Source organism: Sus scrofa, chromosome 6 (genome assembly GCF_054392235.1).
Source record: "Sus scrofa isolate SSC_HxYL_T2T_F1_AM1 chromosome 6, Sscrofa_HxYL_maternal_Yorkshire_Landrace_v2.0, whole genome shotgun sequence".
Lineage (NCBI taxonomy): Eukaryota > Metazoa > Chordata > Mammalia > Artiodactyla > Suidae > Sus > Sus scrofa.
The window spans coordinates 61,587,813-61,614,497 of record NC_139388.1 but is presented as its reverse complement, the minus strand read 5'-3'; the positions used below and the strand labels follow the sequence as shown (position 1 = coordinate 61,614,497).

Sequence of the window (26,685 nt, the reverse complement as noted above, 5' to 3'; positions counted from 1 at the left end):
ACCTTTTTTGCCAGTGGTACTCACCATAGAACGTATCATATAATATTAGGCTTTGCTCTGAGCTATGGTATTTGACATTTTAAGAAGTAATAAAATATTTAGAATAGGATCTAAATTATTCCACATTAATGAACATAAAATGATCTAATTGTTTTAGAAAAATAGCCAAAACTCTCTAACTAATATGAGATTTGAAAGATAATAAAACACAAACAAGTATACAAAATGGAGTTTGGAGTCAGGAAATCTTGTGCATTTTATATATTGAAATAGGAGAAACACAAGGCTAAGCCTGAAAAATGGCATTCGAATTTTATAAACAATAGAAAATGTCACAAGAAACATTTGATCCTGGAAAGTGCTGAAATCCTTATTTTTTCTACTGTCTGAATCCCTCAAGTGTAAAGTTAGATTTCTCCTGAAGTCTCCTTTCCTATTTACTTCAGGAAGGAAGTTGTCCTACCTTGGCCAACAGACCACAATTAATTTCAGGAGAGAGCTAATTACTATCTCCATTAAACACATCCAAACTCAATACCAGACAAATAATTATACTTCAGCAAATGTCATTTAGTTCCATTTTTAATACAGAGATGAAGGATTAAGTTAGCTCCATCAAATTCATTACCACATACATAGACCTTTTACTGAAATAACTGTACTAATTATGGAAACTTCTCTGTAATTTGTATAGAGCATATTGAACATCAGATTAATTTCTACACTAGTCTTCAAGAACATAAAAATTAGACTTTATTACTACCTGGAAGAAATCAACCCCCATTGATTGTTGGGAAATCAATGGGGGTTACATTAAAATAGGTAAGCAGGAGTTCCCTTCATGGCTCAGTGGTTAACGAATCTGACTAGCATCCATAAGGATGCAGGTTTGATCCCTGACCTTGCTCAGTGGGTTAAGGATCTGGTGTTGCCATGGGCTGTGGTGTAGGTCGCTGCTGGAGACCCCTGAACTGCCGAACTCTGTAGAAGGCAAACGTGGCTCACGTGCAAAAGCACCACAAGCTAAGGAATGCTGATGCAGAGTTCTAAGGTACAGGGTCTCCTTCAAAGACAAGATAAGGGAGTTATGCATTAACCAGGAGCAGCTGCACTATCCCCTAGAGGGATGCACCTGTAACTAGTTTCTTTTTTATTCAGTAAGAGATGGCTTTGTCATTGCCTGCACCTGATTTTGCTCTTTTCCCTACATTACCTTCCCTCATAAAAGTCATGAGGGCTAAAGCCTAGGCACCTTTGTCCTGCAGAACAGAGTGCCTCCTGGTCCGCCACTTTCTAAATGTAAAAGAGTCTTGTGTGTTTTGTCATACACGTCGCCCCTCTTTCAGGATCTCCCTTTGCCCTGCAGCGCGGGACGTGAAAGGTCGCAGACCTGTCTCAGATCCTGCGTTGCTATGGCTGTGGTGTGGGCTGGCAGGTACAGCTCTGATTAGACCCTTAGCCTGGGACTCTTCATATGCCGCAGGTGCAGCACACCCCCCCCCCAAAAAAAAAAAAAAAAAAAAAACGTAAGCAATGAGGTCCTTCAGTGTAGCACAGGGAACTATATCCGATCTCTTGGGATAGAACATGATGGAAGAGAATATAAGAAAAAGAATGTATATCTATCTATGACTGGGTCATTCAGCTGTCAGAAGAAATTGACACAACACAGTAAATCAACTGTACTCTAATAAAAATAATTTTTAAAAAATATGTTAGGAGCAGTTAGTGATTGGTTTGGGGTCTCAGACCTCCATTCTCACTTCACAAGCTCAGCCTGGGCTTCACGGATGTGATACTTTCCTACATGGGCCTGGCACTGAACCAGCCTCTATTCCAGAAAAGTCCCTTTTCCAGAGATGAAGACTGATGCAGACACAGATGCTGATGCATTCCATTTCCGTTCCATGATTATTCCATTCTATGTTCTGAGTAGAAAATACTCACCTGACTCCTTTCTTCTGCCAGGACAGTGGACTCCGTGTGACAGTCATGATGCCCTCTGCTTGTCTGAGAAGGAAGCAGCCAGGCCATGAGATACGGGATTGTAATTCTGTGACCTCACGCCCCCAACGAAATACAGTTATCACTCTACCGGTACATTCGATGACACTGCACAATTAGGCATTTGAGACTATGTCTCCAAAAGTTCTTCCCCAGTTCTCAATTCCCAGAAATGATTAAATGTTTCTACCTAGCATCTCCAAAAAGACAGGGTAAGTGTTTGGGAGAAGTTTTTCATTTTCAGTAACACCTGGAGGCTGGCAGCCTCTCACATGGTGAAAACAGAAAAATTTGAGATTTGACAGAAAGAGATTAGCAATGAAACACACATATTTAACTGGATCTTGTACTTCCCTGAGATGCTCATTCCCAAAATATAACTGCATTTATGCTCAACAAAATAAGGAAGATTATAAGTAGAGGTATGGAAGGATACAAAGGGCTAGAGATGGAATTTGTGAGAAAAGAGGTGTGAAAGGAAGAATATGATGCAATGAACTTAGATAAGAAATCATAGAGAAGATTTGAACAAAGTGAAAATTTATAGGAAAGTCCAGCAGACATGGATATTTTCTAGTAATACATATTTATTTTATCATTTTCAATTTAAAAGAATAAAAAGTCCAAACTGATCCCTGTCCACAAAAAAAAGCAATATTTTAAAGCAATGCTCTCATAAAAACAGCACCAGATGATAAAATTTATTAGTATTATTCTACAACTCTTAAGTATGAAATAAGCCCATGCTACTTAGGCCATTCAGAAGTATTAAAGAATGATGCTTGTGGAGGTCCCGTCATGGCTCAGTGGTTAACGAATCTGACTAGGAAGGAAGAGGTTGTAGGTTCAATCCCTGGCCTCACTCAGTCGGTTAAGGATCCAGCATTGCTGTGAGCTCTGGTGTAGGTCGCAGACACGGCTCAGATCTGGCATTGTTGTGGCTGTGGCGTAGGCCAGCAGCTGTAGCTCTGATTAGACCCATAGCCTGGAAACCTCCATTTGCTGTGGATGTGGCCCTAAAAAGACAGGAAAAAAAAAAAAAGAATAATGCTTCCAAAGGCAGGAGGCAGTTCCTGTCACGGCTCAGGGGTAATGAACCAACTAGTATCCATGAAGACGTGGGTTCTATCCCTGGCCTCATTCAGTGGGTTAAGGATCCAGTGTTGCTGTGAGCTGTGGTGTAGGTCAGAGACATGGCTCAGATCCCACATTGCTGTGGCTGTGGTGTAAGCTGGCAGCTACACCTCTGATTCAGCCCCTACCCTGGGAGCTCCCATAAGCCACAGGTGTGGCCCTAAAAAGCTAAAAAATTAAAACAAAGAATAATGCTTCCAAATAAATTCTTAAAAATTTTACAAAGATTGCCATGAATATTTGAAAAATATCACATATATCCAGGGATCCAAAATTATTGGATATAATATTTACAAATATTGCTATTCATAAAAGACGATATCATAATCAAATGCAGCTTATACCAGGAATGCTATGGTTTAATTATTAGGAAATGCATTAATACAATTATGCTTCAAACATTAGAGAAAGACATACAATTATATTGATAGTGGCCAACAGTTTCTGGCAGAATTCTATAGGTGATAATAACAAAAAAAGCCAATAAAATATTACTTACGATGCTGTTAAATTGATCAGTGTTGCTGAGTTCTACAGCTGATACTCCACCCACAGAGAAATAGTAGATTAATTTCCACTAAAGTCACTGGGAAAGAAAATAAGAAGGTCCACATTGTTTCAAATGTTTACCACTTGATTGGAGGCACTAGTGAAGGCAATTAATCACATAAAGTAAAGGGATAAATTCATATCTGCTTACAGAATATATGAATATACAAATATTGTAAAACCTATACACATATATAATCCCAAAGTATTAATTTATGTTTTATTTTAAAATAAAAAAATAAAATATTAAAATAAAGTATTAATATACAGTGCACAAGTCTTCACACATACAGAGTCTACTCAGTTAAAAGTTATTATAAGGAGTTCCCTGATGGAGCAGCTGGTTAAAGACCTGGCATTGTCATGCAGCAGCTCAGGCCACTGCTGGGGAGCCAGTTGGATCTCTGGCCAGGGAACTTCCAAATGCCATGGTGTGGCCAAAAAATGCTTTTTAAGTTATTATGAAAAGGAGCCACAATTAATAAAAGTATAAAATAAGATAAAAAGGAATCTAACAGGAAGTGTGGAAAGCCTATATGTGAAAAATTACCAAGCGTTTCATATGCCACACACACACACACACACACACATATATTTGAAGAAAGTGAAAACTGAAATAATATTGTGAATATTGTGAACAAAGATAAGATAAACCCAATATACATAATACCAGAACTTTCTCTGGGAGATTTTATTGAACAAGCAAAAAAAAAATGTATTCAGGGAACTCTGGGGGGAAAAATGAGGAAAACCAGTTTCACCAGACATTAAATCATATTACACAGCCTCTGTAAATAAAATAGCGTGTTATCTGCATACAGCTCACTGACAGATGATTGGAAAATAAATTTCAGAAGCTAACCAAAGAAAGGAGCTCTTTTCCTTTCTTTGGCATAGCCAAAGGAAAAAAAAATTAACCAATGTGACTGGGAACCATGAGGTTTGCGGGTTCGATCCCTGGCCTCGCTCAGTGGGTTAAGGATCCCACGTTGCTGTGAGCTGTGGTGTAGGTCGCAGAAGCGGCTCGGATCCCACGTTTCTGTGGCTCTGGTATAGCTGGAGGCTACAGCTCCGATTCGACCCCTAGTCTGGGAACCTCCATATGCCGCAGGAGCAGCCCAAGAAATGGCAAAAAGACCAAAAAAAGAAAAAAAAAAGGAATGTCCATATGTGTATGACTGTGTCCCTCTGCTGTACAGCAGAAATTGGCACAACACTGTAAGTCAACTATAATTTTTAAAAAAGGGAGAGGGGAGATAGAGCTGAGAGTCCTTGGAGATCTAGGCAGATAGAGTTCAAAGAACAGACTACCAGGCAGGAGAAATCTACATATAGACAGAACCCCAGAAGTCTGCAGAAGGTTCTCTGAAGCCCTTCAGGAAGCGTACTAACTATACAAATGTGAGGAAACTAGCTCAGACTACAGGAAAAAAAAAAAAAACACAACAGGATTAGAGAAAATAGTGCCTGGAGTTCACACAGGGCCAGGAACAGTAACTATTCTAAACAACTAGACTTGAAAAAAATCAAAATGCATGGGGTCTTGAGTAAATTGAGTAAAAAGGCCTCGTCTCAGTACTGAGGAACAATTATTCCTAAATTGAGCTCTCCTTGAGCCCTGACAAATAGATTTTAAATGTAAAATCTACAAGTGTCAAATTGTTTACAAGTAACTTCATTGCATCACAGAACAAATAATTCAAGAATATTTATGGGCATACAAAAACGCAGAGTACAACCAGGTAAAACAATGTACAGCATCCAATCAGAGATTACTAGGCATTCGAAAGACAAGAAAACCTGACACGTTAAGGGTATTTCCTAGGTCAGGAATGACCTACATCTAACAGGTATTAGAATTTGCAGAAGTAGACATTAAAAGTTATTATACTGATATTCTTACATTTTCAAAAGGGCGTGTAGAGACATTAACCTATTCTTTAAAAAAACTTTTTTTTTTTTTTTGCCATGTCCATGGCATGTGGAAGTTTCCTGGCCAGGAATCAAACTCACACCATAGCAGCAATCCAAGTCACTGCAGTGACACTATGGGATCCTTAACCTGCTGCCCCACAAAGGAATTCCTCAAATTGAAATTTTAGATATGAAAACCACAACTTTCTGAGATGCAAATTAGTCTAGATGAGGTTAATGGGCAATTGGCATTGCAGAAGGAAAAAAAATTAGTAAACTGAAGGCATAGTAGTAAAAACTATGCGAAACAAAATCAAAGAAAAATAATCCAAAAAAATAAAATGAACTGCAGTGAGATATTGGAAAATGAGTATATAGTAATTGGATTCCCAAATGGAGACAGCAGCATTAGGGGATATAAAGAAAAAAAATACCAGTTTTCCTTGCCTATGTAGAAAACAAAAACAAAAACACAGTTCTTCTCTAGCGTGTCTTTCTTTGTCCTATGTGCCTTCTTTACCTAACAGAGAACACCTCTCTTCTGATGGCTCTGGTCACCAAATGTCTCCGTAACAACAAGCATATCTCCAACACCAACTGGGTGTCCTAAGTTTAACTCAATTTTGACACTATCTGCTTGCAGAGACTGTCAGAAACCATAGGATAAGGGCTGAGTCCCAGAAGACTACTCTCCACATTTCAGATGCCAGTCAAAAGTAATTGGTCTCGGGGTTACTCATAACCCCTGTCTGATTTGGCTACAAAATTTCCTATGATGCCCTTCTTAGGTTCAACTAATTTGCTACAGTGGCTCACAGAACTCAGGGAAACACTTTTGCCAGTTTACTAGAGGACATGATAAAGGATACAGATGAACAGCCTGATAAAGAATATGTAGGCTGAGGTTGGGAGACTCCCGAGTGCAGGAGCTTCTATTCTCATTGAGCTGGGGTATATTACCCTCCCAGGGTGGGTGTGTCTGCCAACCTGGAAGCTCCCTAAACCTCTACTATTAGGATTTTAGGGAGGCTTCCTCATGTGAGCATGATCAGTTATTAATTCCATCTTTAGCTCCTTGTCTTTTCTAGTGGGTGGATGGTAAAGCAGAAAAGTCCAAGCTTCTCATTATGGCTTGGTCTTTCTAGTAACCAGACTGCAGCCTGGAGCCACCCAGGAGCCCACCTGCAATCTCAAGAGAGCAAATGATGGTTCTTAGTGCTCTTATCACTGAGGTATTCATAAGGAGCCCAATGTCAGGGATGAACTCAAAGACAAATATTTATGCTTTTATCACTCAGAGATTTACAAGGGTTTTATACACTCTGTGCCAGGAATGCTGGGCAATGTATTTTCTATTATTTCACAGAGGAACTCTTAAAAAATCTTTGAATAAATTCAGGTTGAAAACATTCCAAATCTAATATAAACTATAAGCTCAGATTCAAGGAGTTCAATAAGTATAAGGAAAAAAAATCCAAACTGATCCCAACTTATAAGAAAATATATTTTTTGAAAAAAATCTAAAAATGAGCCAACGAAAATACTTGTAACATACAGAAGTGCAGGGACGAAGATGGAGTGCTCAAATTCATACTGGAAATAATGCAAGTGAGAAATGGTAATAGCATTCAAGAATTGAAAGAGCATAACTATGCAAATAGAATTCTATACCCCCCAAATTTTTGCAAAAATGAAGGTGGAAACTTTCAATTTCCATTTTGCACATAACTTCCAGTTTCTTTTTTTGCATGTGTAGCTTTGAGGCATTTTATTATAAAAAGCCAGTTCTCACATACATAAATAAGAACTTAAAATTCCTCATACATTTACTTCTTCTTTTTTTTTTTTTTTTTTTTTTTTTGTCATTTTGCCTTTTCTAGGGCCGCTTCACAGGCATATGGAGGTTCCCAGGCTAGGGGTCTAAACCAAGCTATAGCCACTGGCCTATGCTAGAGCCACAGCAACGCGGGATCCCAGCCGTGCCTGCGACCTACACCACAGCTCACGACAACGCCGGATCCCCAAACCACAGAGCAAGGCCAGGATTCAAACCCGCAACCTCATGGCTCCTAGTCGGATTCGTTAACCACCGAGCCATGACAGGAACTCCCAGGATTTCCTTCTTTTTAAAGGTGGAATAATATTCCCATTTCCTATATCCATTCACCCTTCCATGAATGTTTGTTTGCATATCTTGGCTATTGTGAATACTGCTGCAGAACATGGTAGTGCAGATATCTTTTTGAGCTCCTGATTTTTATTTTGTTGTTGGTTTTTTTTTGTTTGGTTGGTTTTTTTTGTTTTGTTTTGTTTTGGGTTTTTTGTTTTGTTTTGTTTTGTTTTGTTTTGTTTTTTTTTTTTTTGGCTATGCCTATGACATGCAGAGGTTTCTGGGCCAGGGATCGAACCTCACCGCAGCAGTGACCTGAGCCACTTCAGTAACAATGCTAGATTCTTAACTGTTAGGTCACCAGGGAAATCCCTGAGTTCCTGTTTCAATTTCTTTTGAATATTATATGATAGTTCTGTTTGTAATTTTTGAAGATCAACCTCCCTGTGCTGTTTCACAAATGGGCTGTACCAATTTGCATGCCGATCAGCTGTGTACAAAGGTTGTCTTTTCCTTACAATCTCATCTACATTTATCTTTTTTCTTTTCTTTTCTTTTTTTTTTTTTTTTTTTTTTTTTTTTTTTGGCTGCACTCATAGCATGTGGAAGTTCCCAGGCCAGGGACTGAACCTGTGCTGTAGTTGCAACCTGCACCACACCTGCAACTCTGGATCACCCACTGCATGGGGGCCAGGGGTCAACCCTCACCTCTGCAGTGACCCGAGTCTCAGTAGTCAGATTCTTAACCAACCGCACCATAGCAGGAACTCCCTATACATTCTAATTTTTGTTTTCCGTCATGGTCTATCCCAGAAGATTAGATATAGTTCCCTGTGCTGTATAGTAGGACCTCATTGCTTAACCATTCTAAATGTAATAGTTTGCATCCACAAACCCCAGACTCCCAGTCCATCCCACTCCCTCCCCTCCTCCTTGGCAACCACAGTACTGTTCTCTACGTCTGTGAGTCTGTTTCTGTTCTGTAGATAGGTTCATTTGTGCCATATTTTAGATTCCACACACAAGTGATAGCATATGCTATTTGTCTTTCTCTTTCTGACTTATTTAGTATGACAATATCTAATTTCATCCATGTTGCTGCAAATGGCATTCTTTCTTTTTTATGGCTGAGTGCTATTCCATTGTATATATGCACCACATCTTCTTAATCCATTCATCTCTCGGTGGACATTGAGGTTGTTTCCATGTTTTTGCTGTTGTGAATAGTGCTTCAATGAACATAGGGGTGCATGTATCTTTTTGAATTATAGCTTTGTCTGGATACATACCCAGGAGTGGGATTTCAGGATCATATGGTAGTTCTATTTTTAGTTTTCTGAGGAATCTCCATACTATTTTCCATTCCCTGAGATAAACTATTACAAGTGTTTTATTAGGTCAGTTTCCCATGACAATAGAAATAAAAACAAAAATAAACAAATGGGACCTAATCAAACTTACGAGCTTTTACAGAGCAAAGGAAACCACTGGGAGGAAAAAAAAAAAGACAGCTTACAGAATGGGAGAAAATAGTTGCAAATGATGCAACCAACAAGGGCTTAATCTCCAGAATAGACAAACTGCTCATACAACTCAACAACAACAAAAACCAAACAACCCAACTGAAAAATGGGCAGGAAATCTAAATAGACATTTCTCTGAAGAACACATATGGATGGCCAGTAGGCAAATGAAAGATGCCCAACATTGCTAATTATTAGAGAAATGCAATCAAAACTACAATGAGGTACCACCTGACACTGGTCAGAATGGCCATCATTAGTAAGTCTACAAATAACAAATGCTGGAGAAGGTGTGGAGAAAAGGGAACATTTCTATACAGTTGGGAATGTAATTTGGTACAAGCATTATTCTGTTCTCAGTATCTATGTATTTATCTGTGTTGCTTTGTTTGTTTTTTTTTTTTTTCGGCCACGTTGTGCAAAAACTTGATGTTGGATCTCAATTTCCAGACCGAGAATTGAACCCAGGCCACAGCAGTGAATGCACAGAGTCCTAAACACTAAACCATCAGTGAACTCCCTCTTTGCCCATATGTTAATCATGTTTTTTTTCTCCTATTGAGTTGGGTGAGTTTCTTATACATTTTGTATTAGAACTGCTTATCAGACATATTTTGCAAATATTTTCTTCCATTCAGCAGGTTGCCTTTTTATTTTCTTGGTCCCTTCACTGTGAAGACACTTTTTATTTTGATATAGTCCCACTTGTTATTTCCACTTTTGTTGCCTTTGCTCTTACTGTCACATGCGGCTAGTTCCTGCAGTTTCTCCTCGGAGTTTCTGCTCTGGCAAGCTGGGATTTTCTTCTTTGTCCACCTGCCTCTGTTCTGGGGAAACAGTTTGGCCTGTTACATTAGTTCTCCAATGAAATTAAGAAAATAGGCTGGAGTTCCCGTCCTGGCGCAGTGGTTAACGAATCCGACTAGGAACCATGAGGTTGCGGGTTCGGTCCCTGCCCTTCCTCAGTGGGTTAACGATCCCACGTTGCCGTGAGCTGTGGTGTAGGTTGCAGACGCGGCTCGGATCCTGCGTTGCTGTGGCTCTGGCGTAGGCCGGTGGCTACAGCTCCAATTCGACCCCTAGCCTGGGAACCTCCATATGCCGCGAGAGCGGCCCAAAGAAATAGCAAAAAGACAAAAAAAAAAAAAAAGAAAATAGGCTGATTTTAATTTTTTCAGCTTTTTTTTTTCTTGATTTGTGGATGGTCATGATGACTTCCAAAATGAAAAAATGGAAAATGAGGAACTTCCAGTTCCCATTTCGCAATAGCCTTCAGTGGGTGGCTGTTACAGAGATGGGTTTGAATCTGGAGTGACAAAATGAGAAGCAGCATTAATGCTAGGTGTAAGCTTTACTGCCAATAAAAGAAAAATAACAGGTGCACATTGTTGAATTGTTTTTAAGTCATCCAGACAAGGGAGGATATCCTTATACAGCAGCCAAAATCAAGGAAGCTAAAGATTTACTAGGTCAAGCTAAAAAATGAAGTAAACGTGGAGTTCTGTCGTGGCGCAGTGGTTAATGAATCCGACTAGGAACCATGAGGTTGCGGGTTCGGTCCCTGCCCTTGCTCAGTGGGTTAAGGATCTGGCGTTGCCGTGAGCTGTGGTGTAGGTCGCAGACGCGGCTCGGACCCTGCATTGCTGTGGCTGTGGTGAAGGCCGGTGGCTACAGCTCTGATTCGACACCTAGCCTGGGAACCTCCATATGCTGCAGGAGTGGCCCAAGAAATGGCAAAAAGACAAAAAAATAAAAAAATAAAAAGGAAATCCTGCCACATGCAACAAAATAGATAAATCTGAATGACATTATGCTAAATGAAATAAGCCAGAGAAAGACAAGCACAGTATGGTATCATTTATATGTGGAACCGAATTTTTTTCTAAGTTTTTCTTTTAGAAACAGAGAGCAAAATGATGTTTGCCAAAGGATAGAGGGTGGGGTAATGGGGAGAGGCTGATCAAAGCGTACCAACATTTGGTGGCAGAATGAGAAATTTCTGAGGCTCTCAGTAATGTATATCTCGTTGTATGCAATATCTCGTTAACAATATCTCGTTGTATATTTAAATTGCTAAGAGCATAAATTTTAAGCATTCTGACGGGAAACAAAGAACAAAGTAACTCAGTGAAGTAATGGATGTGTTAATTAACTTTATTGTGGATATCCTTTCACTATTTTATATATATATATATATATATATATAAAGTCACCAAGTTGTACACTTTTCATACATATTATGATTTTTGTTTTCAATATTACCTCAATATAACTGGGGGAAAAAAACAAAATTATAGTTTTGGTGGACCTAATAGGGCTTTAAATAAAAGGAGAGTGATGTATGTCCATATTGGAAAAATCCTAAACATTCAATTCTCCCAAAATTAAAATGGAATTCATTTAATTTCAATCAAAATCTCAAAAAAGTTTCTCTTGGAGCATTAGAACATCTTAACGATGTTCTCTTAGCACACTAAAAGGTGGTTAAAAACTTAACAAACAAGTGCACAGGGACAAAAACACGGAAGAGAAATAAGTCTGAAGAGCTACCACACTGTGAGGCACTCACCCCACCACATACCAGCAAATGCTTTCATAAACAATAATAAAGAGAAGGCAGTCATGGGGTAAGAATAAGCACAGAACTCAATAAGGTGGAATATGTAGCCCCTAAATATTTATGTGTAACAAATGTTGAAATGTGAGAGGAGGCTAAACAATAAGTTAATCAATGTATCATAGATGGAAACATATTTAAGGAAATTTCCACTTATTCATTTACCTATTACTGTCTCTGATGTACATGAGTAAATACCTGATCCTCTAATTTAAATTTTCAATTCTGCCTTGCCGTATTTTATTTTCTTAGAAAATATTACTATATTTTGGTACTAGCACTGTAAGTAAGGTGACTTTCATCACATCATCAAGACACAGGCAGAGCCTGGACGGGGATGCCCTGTCAGCTCTTGTCATCACTGGGTGCCAGGTACCAGGAAACAGCCTCACCTGCCAGACCCACCATGGTCACAACCTATACCTGGTATTCCAAAAAAGGAAAGAAGAGTTGTGGCATTCTTCCTGTGGTGATTTACTTGTAGGTTCAATTTCAAAGTTTTCAGGGTTATTTGATATAAACCAGGTTTTGCCTCATGATCTCGAATTAGAATCAATGACTAAGTTGTGATGTAATTGTAAATGAGGGAAATGAAGAATGAGGGAATTAATCAGGATCATTTAAATGGGTCAAAGATAGCCCCTCTGGCTCCCTTGTTCCTTACTTCCTCCAAGTAGGTTTGGAATATAAGCCCAAAGCCCAATGACACCAAGCTCAAATTCTTGCACATCCAACTTCTTTAAATTTAGCCCAAATATACGTTTTTTAATTAAGAATTTTTATTCATTAAAAGACATCATTACGGGAGTAAAACTGCAAGTCACAAGCTAGGAGAAAATATCCATAACATCTAAGTCCAAAGGACTCATATCCAGAATCATCATAGAAATCCCTAAGAAAAAGACGACTGGAATAGTTTAAACTTTAAAAATATTAATGGGCAACAGACTGGGAACGGGCACTTCATTAAAAAAAAAAAATGATATCCAAATAGTCAATAATCACATGAAAAAGTGTTTCCATACCATCGTTACAAAGAAATGCAAATTAAAACCATAATGAGATACCACTGCCTGCCCATCAGAATGGCTAAAAAAATTTTTTTTCTTTTTAGGGCCGCACCAGCAGCATCTGGAGGTTCCCCAGCTAGGGGTTGAATCAGAGCTACAGCTGCTGGCCTGCACCACAGCTACAGCGGTATCTGCAACCTACACCACAGCTCAGGGCACCCACCAGATCCTTAAGCCACGGAGGGAGGCCAGGGATCGAACCTCATGGTTCCTAGTCGGATTCGTTTCTGCTGCACCACAGTGGGAACTCCAGAATGGCTAAAATTTAAAAGACTGACAAGAACAACTGTGGGAGAAAATGTGGAACAAGTGTAATTCCCATACATTCTGATGGGAATAGCACTACTCCAAGAAACTGTTAGGCAGTACCTACCAAGACCATGCTTAACTGTGATCCAGCAATTCCACCCCTCGGTACATTCCTAAGAGAAATAAATGTGCATGTCCACCAAACAACATTTATGCGAGAATGTTCACATCAGCTTTATTCAAAACACTCCAAATCTGGAAATAACCCAAACGTCCACCAACAGTAGAAAGGGTGTCGGCAACTGCTAAGCCTTTTATATGCATCATTTTACTTATTATTTAATCCTGAGAACACTTCAAGGTCAATACTACTGCTCCATTTTGAAAATAAAGAAACTAAGGCTCCGAGTTCCTGGCATGGCTCAGCGGCAGTGAATCCAGCCAGCATCCATGAGGACGCAGGCTTGATCCCCGGCCCTGCCCAGTGCACCAAGGACCAAATATACCTTTTTCAGCCATTTAAAGCTGGCTATTTTAGCACAGAGAACACTACCCAATTTCTATGATACTCTATATGGGAAAAGACTCTGAAAAAGAAATGATGAGTGAATATGTCTAAGTGAATCACTTTAGGGTAAGGCAAAAATTATCACAACATTGTACATCAAATATATGTCAAGAAAACTTTAAAAAATGAAAAAAAAAATAAAGCTGGCTATGTTAGGTACACTGAAAACCACACCCAACATCTGCTCAGCATACATCAGACAAATCCCATAGCTACAGTAGAACTCAAAACTGCAGCTACAATACACAGCCATCTAATCCAGAGGTTCCCTACCTTGCTTCTATCAGCACGGTCTAACCACAAAAGACTCCTCCCTAATTTCTGTTCTCCCGTAGGAGGTCCCTTATCCTAGATTCCTTGTGGGAGTCAACCACTTGCCACCATCTCTGCAAGGTTTCTTGCTGGGAGGGACTCATGCAACCCCATCCAAGTACCACCCAGGACACACCCAGCCGGGTGTGTGTTCCTGCCTCTTTTGTGATCAACCTCAAACTCTCGGATTTACAACCCATGCCCTCCAATCCGCCCAAAGGACTCCAACCATTCCATCCTCCACTCCACCCCTCCCTCCTCCTTTATCTCCTTTAGTGACCCCCATCTTCCTCTTGTGGGAGTTCAAACCATACCTAAGACCTTCGCATGTCACCCCACATTCACCAGACATTTCTAGACTTCTGTGTTGGACTTCAGTTCCATCTCACACCCCCTTTGACCTTTATTCCGCCATGGAAACCTGTACCCCTGAGAAGTGCAGAACTTTCTGCATGTAATGACTCTGTCCAAAACTCCTGCCTGAGACATGAATAAACTCTAGAATAGCACCCATCTGCATAATGCCATGTCCCTAGGATGACCCTACATTTACCCCTCCCTACCCTCCTGAAAAGTCTCAAAGCTGCTAAGAAGAATTTCACATATATTCTAGCCAGCCCCTAATGACTGGAGACCCCCTTCTAAGTGCACTTACCTACAGGGCTTATGGCTGTGAAGATGTATCTTGTCTTCCTCAAGCAGGGGCGAGGGATTCCTTCAATATGTAATCATTGCGAAGGATAGCGCCTCTGTCTCTCAGTGTCTTTGGGAGGGTGAGATGCTAATTCCAGTAACTGCCGGCTTGTGAACACAACTGGCCTAATGGCATTGACAATGACCCACCCTTGGTGATGTTTCCCTTCTCTGACTCTACCAAGACTTCACTCACCCTCTTCCCTCATTCTCCCTTTAAAACACCCTCTCCATTTTGCACATATTGGAAGGGAGCTCAGCTCTTTTGTTACTGAATAAAATCGGTTTTCACCATTTTAAGGTCTGGCTGACATTCGTTTGATGTCCCCATTCCAGGGATACCAGCCAAAGCTTTCTGTCTTCCGTTGCCCCAGCATCCTTCACCCTCTGGGCCCTCCTGAAACAGAGCGGGACCCTAGGGTTCTCCCCACACTATGTCCTCCACCTGCCTTTTCTCTATAGAAAAACTTTCGCCAAAGGTTAGAGAAGTGGGAAAATTACGGAAGCAAAGGAAAATAGTCAAACAAGGCCAAATAATCACAGCTTAGTCATTTAGCGATGTCAAGGGCCTTTAGTTCCTCCTCAAGGGCTATAGATAATATTCGGAGTCATACCCTGTGAGCTGTCTTGCAGATACTGCAGCCCCCTGCCAGGTGGAAGAAGTTAACTACGTAACGATCACAGTGTAGCCCTGACATCAGCTGCCACGATTCCAAGGACTCGCCTCAAGAAAATGGGAGCAAACCCACTCTGGAACTGAAGCTTAACTGTAGGTAAAACAATCAAGGACTTAGAGAACAGACTTGTGGTTGCCAAGGGGGAGGGGGAGGGAGCGGGATGGACTGGGAATCTGGGGTTAATAGGTGCAAACTCTCGCCTTTGGAATGATGAACAATAAGATTCTGCTGTACGGCACTGGGAACTATGTCTAGACATGATGGAGCATGAGGGAGGAGAAGGTGAGAAAAAAAATGTATATATGTGTGTGTGACGGGGTCCCTTTGCTGTACAGTAGAAAAATGGAAAGAACATTGTAAACCAGCGATAATGGAAAAAATAAAAATCATTTTAAAAATACATACATAAAAATTTTAAAAGAATAAGAGAAAAATCATTGAATGGGTATTTCTGATTATACTTTAGATTGTAAAATGACTTAAAAGTACTCTTTTATTGTTGATTTTTAAAGAAAATTATCATATCTGGACTAAAAGCAGAAAAAAAAGCAGAAGTTGTAGGTCACATAGAAAAATAAGTGCTGGAGTTCCCGTCGTGGCGCAGTGGTTAACGAATGCGACTGGGAATCATGAGGTTTGCAGGTTCGATACCTGGCCTTGCTCAGTGGGCTAAGGATCCGGCGTTGCCATGAGCTGTGGTGTAGGTTGCAGACACAGCTCGGACCCCGAGTTGCTGTGGTTCTGGTGTAGGCCGGCGGCTACAGCTCTGATTCGATCCCTAGCCTGGGAACCTCTATATGCTGCGGGAGCGGCCCTAGAAAAGGCAAAAAGACAAAAAAAAAAAAAAAAAAAAAAAAAAAGAAAAAGAAAAAGAAAGAAAAGAAAAGAAAAAGAAGTGCTACTGGAGTTCCCGTCGTGGCTCAGTGGTTAACGAATCCGACTAGGAACTATGAGGTTTCGGGTCTCTGATCCCTGGCCTTGCTCAGTGGGTTAAGGATCCGGCATTGCCGTGAGCTGTGGTGTAGGTTGCAGATGTGGTTCAGATCCCACAGTGGTGTGGCTCTGGCTCTGGCCAGCAGCTACAGCTCCGATTAGACCCCTAGCTTGGGAATCTCCATGTGCCGCAGGTGCAACCCTAAAAAGACAAAAAAAAGAAAAAAGAAAAAGAAGTGCTATTATAAAAATAAAAAGCTGTTTCACATTTTAAAAAACAATCAAGGAGTTCCCACTGTGGCTCAGTGGTTAACGAATCTGACCAGGAACCATGAGGTTACGGGTTCGATCCCTGGCCTTGCTCAGTGGGTTAAGGATCCGGCATTGCCGTGAGCTGTGGTGTAGGTCGCAGATGCGGCTCAGATCCCACATTGGTGTGGCTCTGGCTCTGGCCAGCAGCTACAGCTATGATTAGACCCCTGGCCTGGGAATCTCTATGTGCCAGAGAAATGTGCGGCCCTAGAAAATACAAAAAGAAAAAAAAAAATTGAGATGATGCTGGTCAGATCATTGAATGACCAACTTCGAGATAACTGTCGGAGCTGACTGTGCTGTTTCTGCAGGTAGCCCCCTCCTTCTGCATATGAAAGCTCTTGGCCACTGAGTGTCAGTGGGTAAAGTTGGCCTTTAGATAGGAGTCCCCCCCACCCCCCGCCACTCCCTAACTGGGGCATCCAAAGTGAAACAAACTTTCCTTTCCACCAAACTTGCCCCTTTATTGGCTTGAGAGCAGCAAGCAGCCAGACCCCACTTCAGTAATACTCTCACTTTCACGTACATTCCTAAATCATCAGGCATCTTCAGCATCCCCATGACATAGGCTGGCTGTATGGGTTTGATTTTTTGAATAAAAAAGAGATGAGGTGTTTGCATGAGGATGCATCACACTAAGTGCGGAGTAATACAAGTCTGGGGATGAGTGTGGTTTGTGGCGGGTGTTTGAGGATGTATGTGACTAAGCACGTGAGTGGGCATGACTGTAATTTTGATTGAGTGTGAATGAGTGAGTGGCTTTGCAACTGTGGGTGTATCAGTGTGCGGTGTTGGGGTGGCTGGTTGTGTATAATAGGGAAAATCCACAATTATGGATCTAGTACCGTCCGTACTTACTGAGAGACATTAGATAATGGACCTGGATCAAATGTAATTTGTGTGTAGAAAAACCAAAGATTGGATTTGAAGTCATGTGTTATATTTCTTGAATAATTACAAGAGTAATCAGGGTTCATTACAGAAAATCCAGCAAAAAACATGGAGAGAGGTCAATGACAACTGCTCAATGCTTTTATTTGTACGGGGCTCATAAGCTTCTCCCTTTTTATTGTCATTATTCTATTTAGATCTCCTATCACCACTGAGTATTCAACATCAGTAAAGTGTATTTTCCTACAGAATTTCCATACCATCTAGAGTTCCAAATTAACTGTCAACAAGTGCTTGACTTCATGGACTTCCTTCTACTGTATCTCTTCAAAAATTTTTCCTGGGTATTTTGCTTGTTTCCATTTCTTAGCTCATTAAATTATGATGGGGCTCGCTGGTATGAAAATTAGGAAAAAATTCACTTTTATGTTGAAAAATCTCTTGGGAAACAGGATCCATGAGACACATGTGCTGCACAGTCCCTCCCTCACATGTCACACCTCAGCACCCTGTCTGCTCCCCAAATCATCAAAAAGTCAGAGCTTGGAGCTCCCTTGTGGCACAGCAGGTTAAGGGTCGGGCATTGTCACTGACCAGAAACCTCCGCAGGCTGTGGGCAGGGCTGAAAAAAGGGGGAAGGGTATGTAAGATGTGTTCTCAAACACTGCAGTGGTCTCTTTGGAGATGCTAATTAGAAACTTGCCATTGATTTTAGTAATTAGCAACTGGGCAAAAGCTGTTCAGAAATGCTCTCAGCACTATCAATGCCAGTAGAGATGAAATAGTTGAGCTTCTATGGGAAGGTGAGCTCACAGAATCACTAGCCCATATATCAGGGTATGGCTCCCTCTCTCCCACAAACATGCTGGATTCGTGACCTGCACGCTGAGCTCACTGTCCAGAGAGAGAGACAGAATCCGGTGAGTGTTTTCTATTTTAGCCTGGCAGGCAGAGTCTGCCAGGGAAATAGGCATATTGGAAGTCAGTTAGTGATCATATTGGAAACAGAGATTCTTTGGGGGTCTGAGAAGCCCCACAGGAAGGAGAAATCTTCCTGAGGCATTGACTGAACTGTTAAAGAGAAATGGGGGTTCTAGATGTCCCAAATCACTCAAGGTCTCCAGATGGGACTGCGAGTAATCTTTACCGCCAGGGGTTGTTGAAGTTTAATACAAACGATAATAAAACCTGATTTTTCAGGTGCTTAAGGACTGGGGTTCTGAACTTGATCCCTTCCAGCCTACTTTACCAGGATCACAGACACTATCTGCTCTATCTCACAGTTTAGAGCAGGACATGAGATTGTTCATTATTCCTGTGATAGGTGCTATTATAATTTACTTCCTGGCATGAAGGCAAACACATTTTCTCTTATCATCCTAATATAGAGCAATTCTTGAATTCATTCAGCCCATCTTCGTCACAGGGCAGGACTCTTGCAATCAGTGCATCTACATTTTCTTAAGGTCTCTAAATTCCAAATTTTTTCCTTTGTTTGTTTTTTATGGCCACACCCGCAGCATATGGAAGTTCCCAGGCCAGGGATCAAATCCAAGTCACAGCTGCAACCTATGCCACAGCTGCAGAGACAACACCAAATCCTTAACCCACTGCGCCAATCTAGGAATCAAACACTCGCTTCCTCAGCAACTGGAACTGCTGCAGTCAGGTTCTTAACTCACTGTGCCACAGAGGGAACTCCTCTAAGTTCTCGTTTGTAATTGATACTATCTTAGAGAATAAATTTTTACAATTAAATTGAAGCTTGTAAGCAAGTTTTAAAATAACACATCAGCAATATAAAATAAAATATAAAATCACAAGGTATCAAAACAAAATGCACACCTGAATTATTCAAAGAATTCAATTAACTTAACAAGCTTTTTAGTATAGCATGGCAATCCCCCATCTTAAAATTAGGCACAGCCAAAAGGACCTGCTATATAGCACAGGGAAATCTACTCAGTATTCTGTAATATCCAATATGGGAACATTATATTTAACTGATTCACTTTGCTGTACACATGAAACTAATACACGTGTCAACTACATTCCAATAAAAATTTTTTAAAAAAGAACCAAACCTAATGAAACGTTGATTTCAGACATCTGGCCTCTAGAACTGTGAGGCAATAAACTTCAGTTGTTCAAGCCCCTTGCCAAAAAAAAAAAAAAAAAAAAAAAAAGGCACAGCCAAATTAAAATCTCCATTTTGCCCCTAAGCAAGGTCTATTTTCAATACCCACCCTCTCTGTGTCTTTATTTTCCTCATCTTAACAAGGAAAGTAGTACTAGTGTCTGCCTCATGGGTTTGTGAGGAAAAGAAAAATTGTCCCAAGTACTTTCATAACAGTTGTTCAAACATGGACAGCGTTTTGTTGTTGTGGTTGTTGCTTTCTTTTTAGGGCCACATCTATGGCATACTGGAAGTTCCCAAGCTAGGGGTCGAATCAGATCTGCAGCTGTCAGCCTACACCACAGCCACAGCAACGTGGGGTCTGAGCCAAGTCTGCGACCTACACCACAGCTCACGGCACCACCAGATCCTTAATCCACTGATCGGGGCCAGGGATGGAACCCCAATCCTCATGGATACTAGTCGGGTTCATTACCACTGAGCCACAAGGGGAATGCCAATGGACAGGGTCCTAAAGGTTGTATGTTCAAATCCTGAAAGCAGATTAATAAAACTATCACTACATCTACAGGGAACGCATGGTAAGTGGAGAGGATGTTATCTTTCAGGTGCCACGGTAAATGCAGCACAGGCATCTCATTCCCATGCAGGAGCCTCTGGCTTTGAGGACAAGTATCAGTCACGGAAAACTAGCCAAGTGGCCTCCAGGGATGTGGCACCAGGGGTGATCGTCTTCCCCCAGATGGTATTCGGAGTCCTCGGAAACGTCTCTCTTCTCTACCATTACCTCTTCCTTGACTGCGCTGAGTGCAGGTTAAGGTCTACACACCTGATTCTCAAGCACGCGACTGTGGCCAACGCCTTAGTCATCTTCTCCAAAGGCGACCCCCCAACAATGGCAGCTTTGGGTTGGCAAGATTTCCTCAATGACATCTGATGCAAACTTGTTTTCTACAGTCACAGAGTGGGCAGGGGTGTGTCCACTGGCAGTACTTTTGCCTGCTGAGTGTCTTCCAGTCCCTTCACCAGCAGCCCCGGGAACTCCAGGGAGGCACAACTGAAAGTGAAAGCCCCCAAGCACACTGGTTCCTTTATTTGCTCGTGCTGGATCCTGCAAATGCTAGTAAACATCTTTTTTTTTTTTTTTTTTTTGTCACTTTGCCTTTTCTAGGGCCACTCCCAGGCTAGGGGTTGAATCGAAGCTGTTGCCACTGGCCTACACAGTCACAGCAACATGGGATCCGAGCCATGTCTGCAACCTACACCACAGCTCACGGCAACGCTGGATCCATAACCCACTGAGCAAGGCCAGGGATCGAACCCCAACCTCATGGTTCCTAGTCGGATTCGTTAACCGCTGAGCCATGACGGGAACACCTAAACATCACTTTTCTGATGTGTGTGACTGGCAAATGGAGCAAGAGAAACATCACAAGGCCAAAGGAGTTCGGGTTCTATGCCGGGGCAGGTCACGACATGATCACACGATCACTACATGCCGCCTTCCTGTCGTTCCCTGATGTGTCCTGTTTGGGAGTCATGATCTGGTCCAGAGGCTCCATGGTTTTCACAAAGGCACAAGCAGAGGGTCCCACACATTCACAGGGACAGTCTTTCCCCCACGTTCCTCCCTGAGGCCAGAGCAACCCGGAGAATCCTTACCCTCGGAAGCACCTTTGCGACACTGTACTCTCTCCTCCACCTTCCAAATTGGTCTTGCTCTTTTTAACAAGCCTGTTGGTTGCTAGTGAACATCTCTATTGGTGGCGGCCTGGTTCCCAGCAGTCAATCCCTTTCTTCTCCTGAGCCGTGACATCAAGGGATTCAGGCTCTGCTTTTTCTGTATAAGGGATCCAGAGCCTCCTGACCTTATCAGAAATAAAGTTGGTTTTGTACCATGCTCAGTTGTCTCTTCACTCATCGTCAGAGTTGTAAACACAATAATGAGAGAGTCACATCATAACAGTATACAAGACAGAGTGAGATTCTGCCCCATAATAAATAAAAGTACCAGCGACCATAAATAAAAGATTATGTACTTACATAATTACTTATGCAATTAAACTGTATTAATGTTTGTAGTGGAGTAGTTTTGAATTAATAGATTTTTTTTTTCTTTTTGCTTTTTTTTAGGGCTGCACCTGCAGCATATGGAAGTTACCAGGCCAGGAGTCGAATCAGAGCTGCAGATGCCAGCCTACACCACGGCCACAGCAATGCCAGATCCAAGCCACTTCTGTGACCTACACCACAGCTCACGGCCATGCCGGATCCTTAACCCACTGAGCAAGGCCAGCGAGTGAACCCATGGATGCTAGTCGGGTTTGTTACTGCTGAGCCACGATGGGAACTCCAGAATCAATAAATTTTAAAGAAAGTAGATCCTGATACAATCTGGACACCATGAGGATGTCTTTAGGTGCATACATTTCAATTTCACATCATGAACTTACCCAGAAATTAACTAAACGTGGAATTTCTGGAAATGTTTCACCAAAAAAAAAAAAAAAGGAATATCATGTGTGATGGTCATCCAAGAAACTGAAGGAAAAAACATTCTTAGGGAGTAATGAAACAGCATGAGGTGAAGCTAGAATGGAAATCAGTTTCAGACGGCAGGTGTATTAGGGGCCAAGTTATGACATTTGTACGTTACATCATTATGAAGATGGTAGTCATCTGAAGTATAATTATACAAAGACAACATTTTTTTTTTATGTAGAATTGGCCAGAATCAATGGAGTGGGAAAGAGAGAGAGCATTAAGATGTTTCAGACAATTGAAAAAACAAACCAACCAACATGAGGTGAGCAAGAGAATTTTAAAAGCCATGACGTCTGGGATAAAATGGCACAGGTTTTGGCACCCAGAGAAGATAGATTTTTCTGCATAAGGTGAGAATGCCAATTGGTCATCCTGGAAAGAAAGTGATTTGAAGGAGGACTCTCGTATTAAATAGATGAGGAATTCAGTGGTGCTTTTCACTAAACCAAGAGCAGTGGAGGAATATTTAGTTAGAGGAAGTAAGTCATGAATCCTATGGTTCATATGGAGTTAACGACAGGTGGATTGCCACAGAAACAAAATAGTTATGTCTCAGAGAGAGGAAATAATTTAATAGAGCTATCTCTATGAAGTATTAAAGATGCGACCATTTTAAAAGCTAAGAATTACTTTGACATAATGGATACTGACATATTGAACCTTGCGGATGGAAAATAGATAAATTTTTAGCTCAGAAGACACTGTCATGTATTTACCTACATTAGGCCATAAACCAAGATGGAGTTCACACATATGCACACAGATATATATATATATACATACACACACACTAGTACCATGTATAATACACTGACAATATGTAATTATACTAACAATATACTTTAAAGTCTTTTATATGGTCATGCTGTGTTTTTAACAGGTTAAATCGCCATGAGAAGTATATTTCATTATTTTCCTTTAATCCAAATGTTTTAACTATCACTTTAAAAAAATCCAAGTGAATAGTCCAACCATGTTGGACCCAGAGGAGGAGATGGCGAGGATGGAATAGGAGAACGCCGAGTTCACCTCCTCCCACGAACACATCAAAAGCCCATCTACATGTGGAACAATCCTCATGCAAAACTAAGTGGAAACTAGCCAAGGGACTCCTGTATAACCCAGGCTGTAAAGAAAGATGTATGCAGAGTCAAGTAGGAAGGAAGGAGATGCATCAGGCTGGGACCTCCGCCATAGGAGAACAGCAGGGATATCACAGGCTCAGACGTCCTCCCAGGGGAGTGAAGGTTCAAACCACTTAATGGGAACAGCAGCCCTGGGGTCCAACCCCAGGAAGACAAGTCTCCTTGGCTAGCTTGAAAACCAGTGGGACTTGTAGGAGGGCTGCAAGAAACAGACTCCATTTGTAAAGAGCACTCATGCTTTCTTTGTACCAAGAACAAGGTGGCGGAAGCAGATCGAAGCTGCCCAGAGCTCTGCTGGTTTCCCAGGACCACTCCAGTGAATGGCCCATCCCGCACCATGCGGCCACCCCAGTCCCTCTAATTCCAGCGCAGCTCCCCACTAGGGCAAAGCCTGCCATTGCAGGGGGGAGGGTGCACTTGAGGGGCAAAGAGCAGGCTCAGCCCAGGCACTTCTCTTCTGAACAGTGGAGAGGGCAGTGAATAGTGGCACTCAGAGGGGCAACTATTAGGAGCTGTCTAGAACTGACATGCTGGGCACATCCCAGCACACTCCAGCCCACACCTGGCACCTGCTCTGACCTGTCTTGCTGCAACACTGCTGCCCTTTGGGGTAAAGGTGCTGTTGCCAAGAGGGTAGAGAGCACACACTTAGAGAAAACAAACCAGCTCAGACCCAGCTTCTGCTCCAGCACCTTGGGACCAGACCCCACCCTTAATAAGGCAGTGATGGCCACTGAGCAGAAGGAAAGCTCCTGCTCACTCCTGGCTCTGGCTCCATCCCTTCCCTCTCCAGCCACTCTTCCCATGAAAGTGACAGCTACTAACACATCCTGGGGAAGAGGTGACCCATGCTTATGCTTGCTTCGGATCCAGGTCTCCCACCAAAGCCTCTGGGCACATACCACTGCACAGGGATGCTCCCACACACACACCCTCCAAGACCAGGACAGGCTACTGATTCACCTAATTTCACTGAAACAGAGGAAGTTAAAAGAAGACAGAGGAATTAGTTTCAAATGAAAGAAAAAGAAAACCTGAAAAAACAACGAATGAAAGACAAATAATTTACCAGCTAAAAAGTTCAAAGCATTAGGAATAAGAATGCTAACTGAACTTGGGGGAAAAGATAGATGAACACAGGGAGGATTTTAACAAGGAGCAGAAAATACAATTTAAAAAAAAAATTGGTCAGAGCTGAAGAATAAAATAAACAAAAACCTCACTAGAAGGAATTAATAGCAGACTAGGTGATAGAGAAGAAAGCATATGTGATCTACAAGATAGAATGATGGTACTCATCTAATCAGAACAGCAAAAACAAAAGTTTAAAATTCAGGACAGTTTAAGGGACCTCTGGGACAACATTAAACTTACTAACATTTACATTACAGGTGTCAGAGTTCCCATTGTGGCTCAGTGGTTAATGAATCTGACCATGAACCATGAGGTTGAGGGTTCGATCCCTGACCTCGCTCGGTAGGTTAAGGATCCAGCGTTGCCATGAGCTGTGGTGTGGGTTGCAGATGCGGCTCGGATCCTGCATTGCTGTGGTTCTGGCATAGGCTGGTGGCTATAGCTCTGATTAGACCCCTAGCCTGGGAACCTCCATATGCCATGGTAGCGGCCCAAATGGCAAAAAAAAAAAAAAAAAAAAAAAAAAAAAGGGCGGCCCATGCCCTTCATGAGACTTAGAGAATTAGAGACAACACAGGTCTGTCTCTGTGCTTGACTCTGCTATTTAGAGTCTCTAGTAAAGCAAGGCAGCCTCTACTTAGAAGACCCCCTTGGGATTTGGATTCAGGTTTGACACAACAGGCCAACTCCTTCTGAAGTTAATGATTAACTTGCTATTGAGCATTTGCAGAAACTGAAGCCTGAACCACAGAGGCCCTGTGACAGACATACAGGTCTGAAATTTCCATTTTGTTGTGACTCCACAACACAGAAGGTAGAAAGGTTCCCAAGAGCTGTGTCCAATGAGGATGTTGCTGGCCTCAGCAACACCATGGTTTGCAAGAATAAGCTGTGTCTGCAGCTCAAAGCAACACCCCAGCACCAAGAGCCTTTGTTCAGCTAAGCATCTAATGATGGATTACAGCTCAGCTGACTGGACTAAGACAAGAAAACTGGGCTGGGTGGATGTTTAATCTGAATGCCAGATGTCCAGAAATGAAAAATGTGGTTGCTTTACTCGGTGCTGGGAATCCAAGATCTTGAGTACTGCCCATCCCATGGTAGAGCTGATTGACCTGCCACCTGGACAACTGTAGGTGGCACATTAAGTACATCTCTTTGGGTCAGAAGTTACAGAAACAAATCTTTGCTGCTGATTTAACTGTCTGGGTCACTTACTTAGAATCTCAAGGTAAGGGCATGTTCTTTGAAGACATCAATCGCGTTGCTAAGCCAGTCACAGACTTCACGTCTCACTTGTGTGCCCTCCTGGAGGTTGGCGCTTTGGTCTCCTCACTACCCCACCCACCCCCAGCAAACCCTTGATGGGAAGACAGGCCAGTTTACATGGAGTGAAGGTAGGCACAGACAGGAAATAAGGGAGGCTGAGAGGAGAATGGCTTTGTATGCTCTTATGAAACTGAGAATTCCCTGAATTAGGAGAGCCACATACCCTTTAATAGGAAGGCACCCAAGTACCATGCCTTCTATTTACCAAGTAATTTCACAGGAAGCTCTCCTGTAAGCCCTCACAATATTCAACTGAGATGAACATTGAGGGCAGACGCATCTCAAAAGGGGCAATCTGAGATTTACGAAGGCTAACTTGTCAGGACCCACGAGTTCCGCCATGAAACCCAAACAACAATCCTCACACTACACCAGAACCATCTTCGTACTCCTATTCTTGCTTCATCTTGTATAAAACTCAAAGAATCTCCACAATTGCCACTTCTGGAAGTGCATTTTTTTAATTTCAGGAACTGTGACATCCACCAACGTATCTATGTAAGTCTCCTCAAGCATTAGGAACGCCTGGGCCCTGTTCAGAGAGTGCAGGGACCCAACGATACACTAGAGAACTACAGAAACGTGGTTTTCCTGTGAGAGGACACACTCCAACCATAAGGTAGGATCTGTTCTTGTATATCTTCCTCCATGGTCAGTCTCTTGAGAACCCCTGCCTGACATGACCAAGTTTCGGATCCCCGCTTTTAAGACGAAAGCTTTGTTGATTTAGAATTGAGAAGAATCACAATGGTGCTTCTAGACTGCAGTCTTCCACTTTCTTCACAAGGTCTGCTCACTTCATGCAGGATTGGTTCCAAAACGAGCATCCACCAATCCACA

General features: G+C 41.9%; 1 pseudogene; it reads left to right on the top strand.

The window, feature by feature from the left end:
• Nucleotides 1-18,640: 18,640 nt before the first annotated feature.
• On the top strand, nt 18,641-21,422 carry LOC146402442 (vomeronasal type-1 receptor 4-like; annotated as a pseudogene).
• Nucleotides 21,423-26,685: the final 5,263 nt, after the last annotated feature.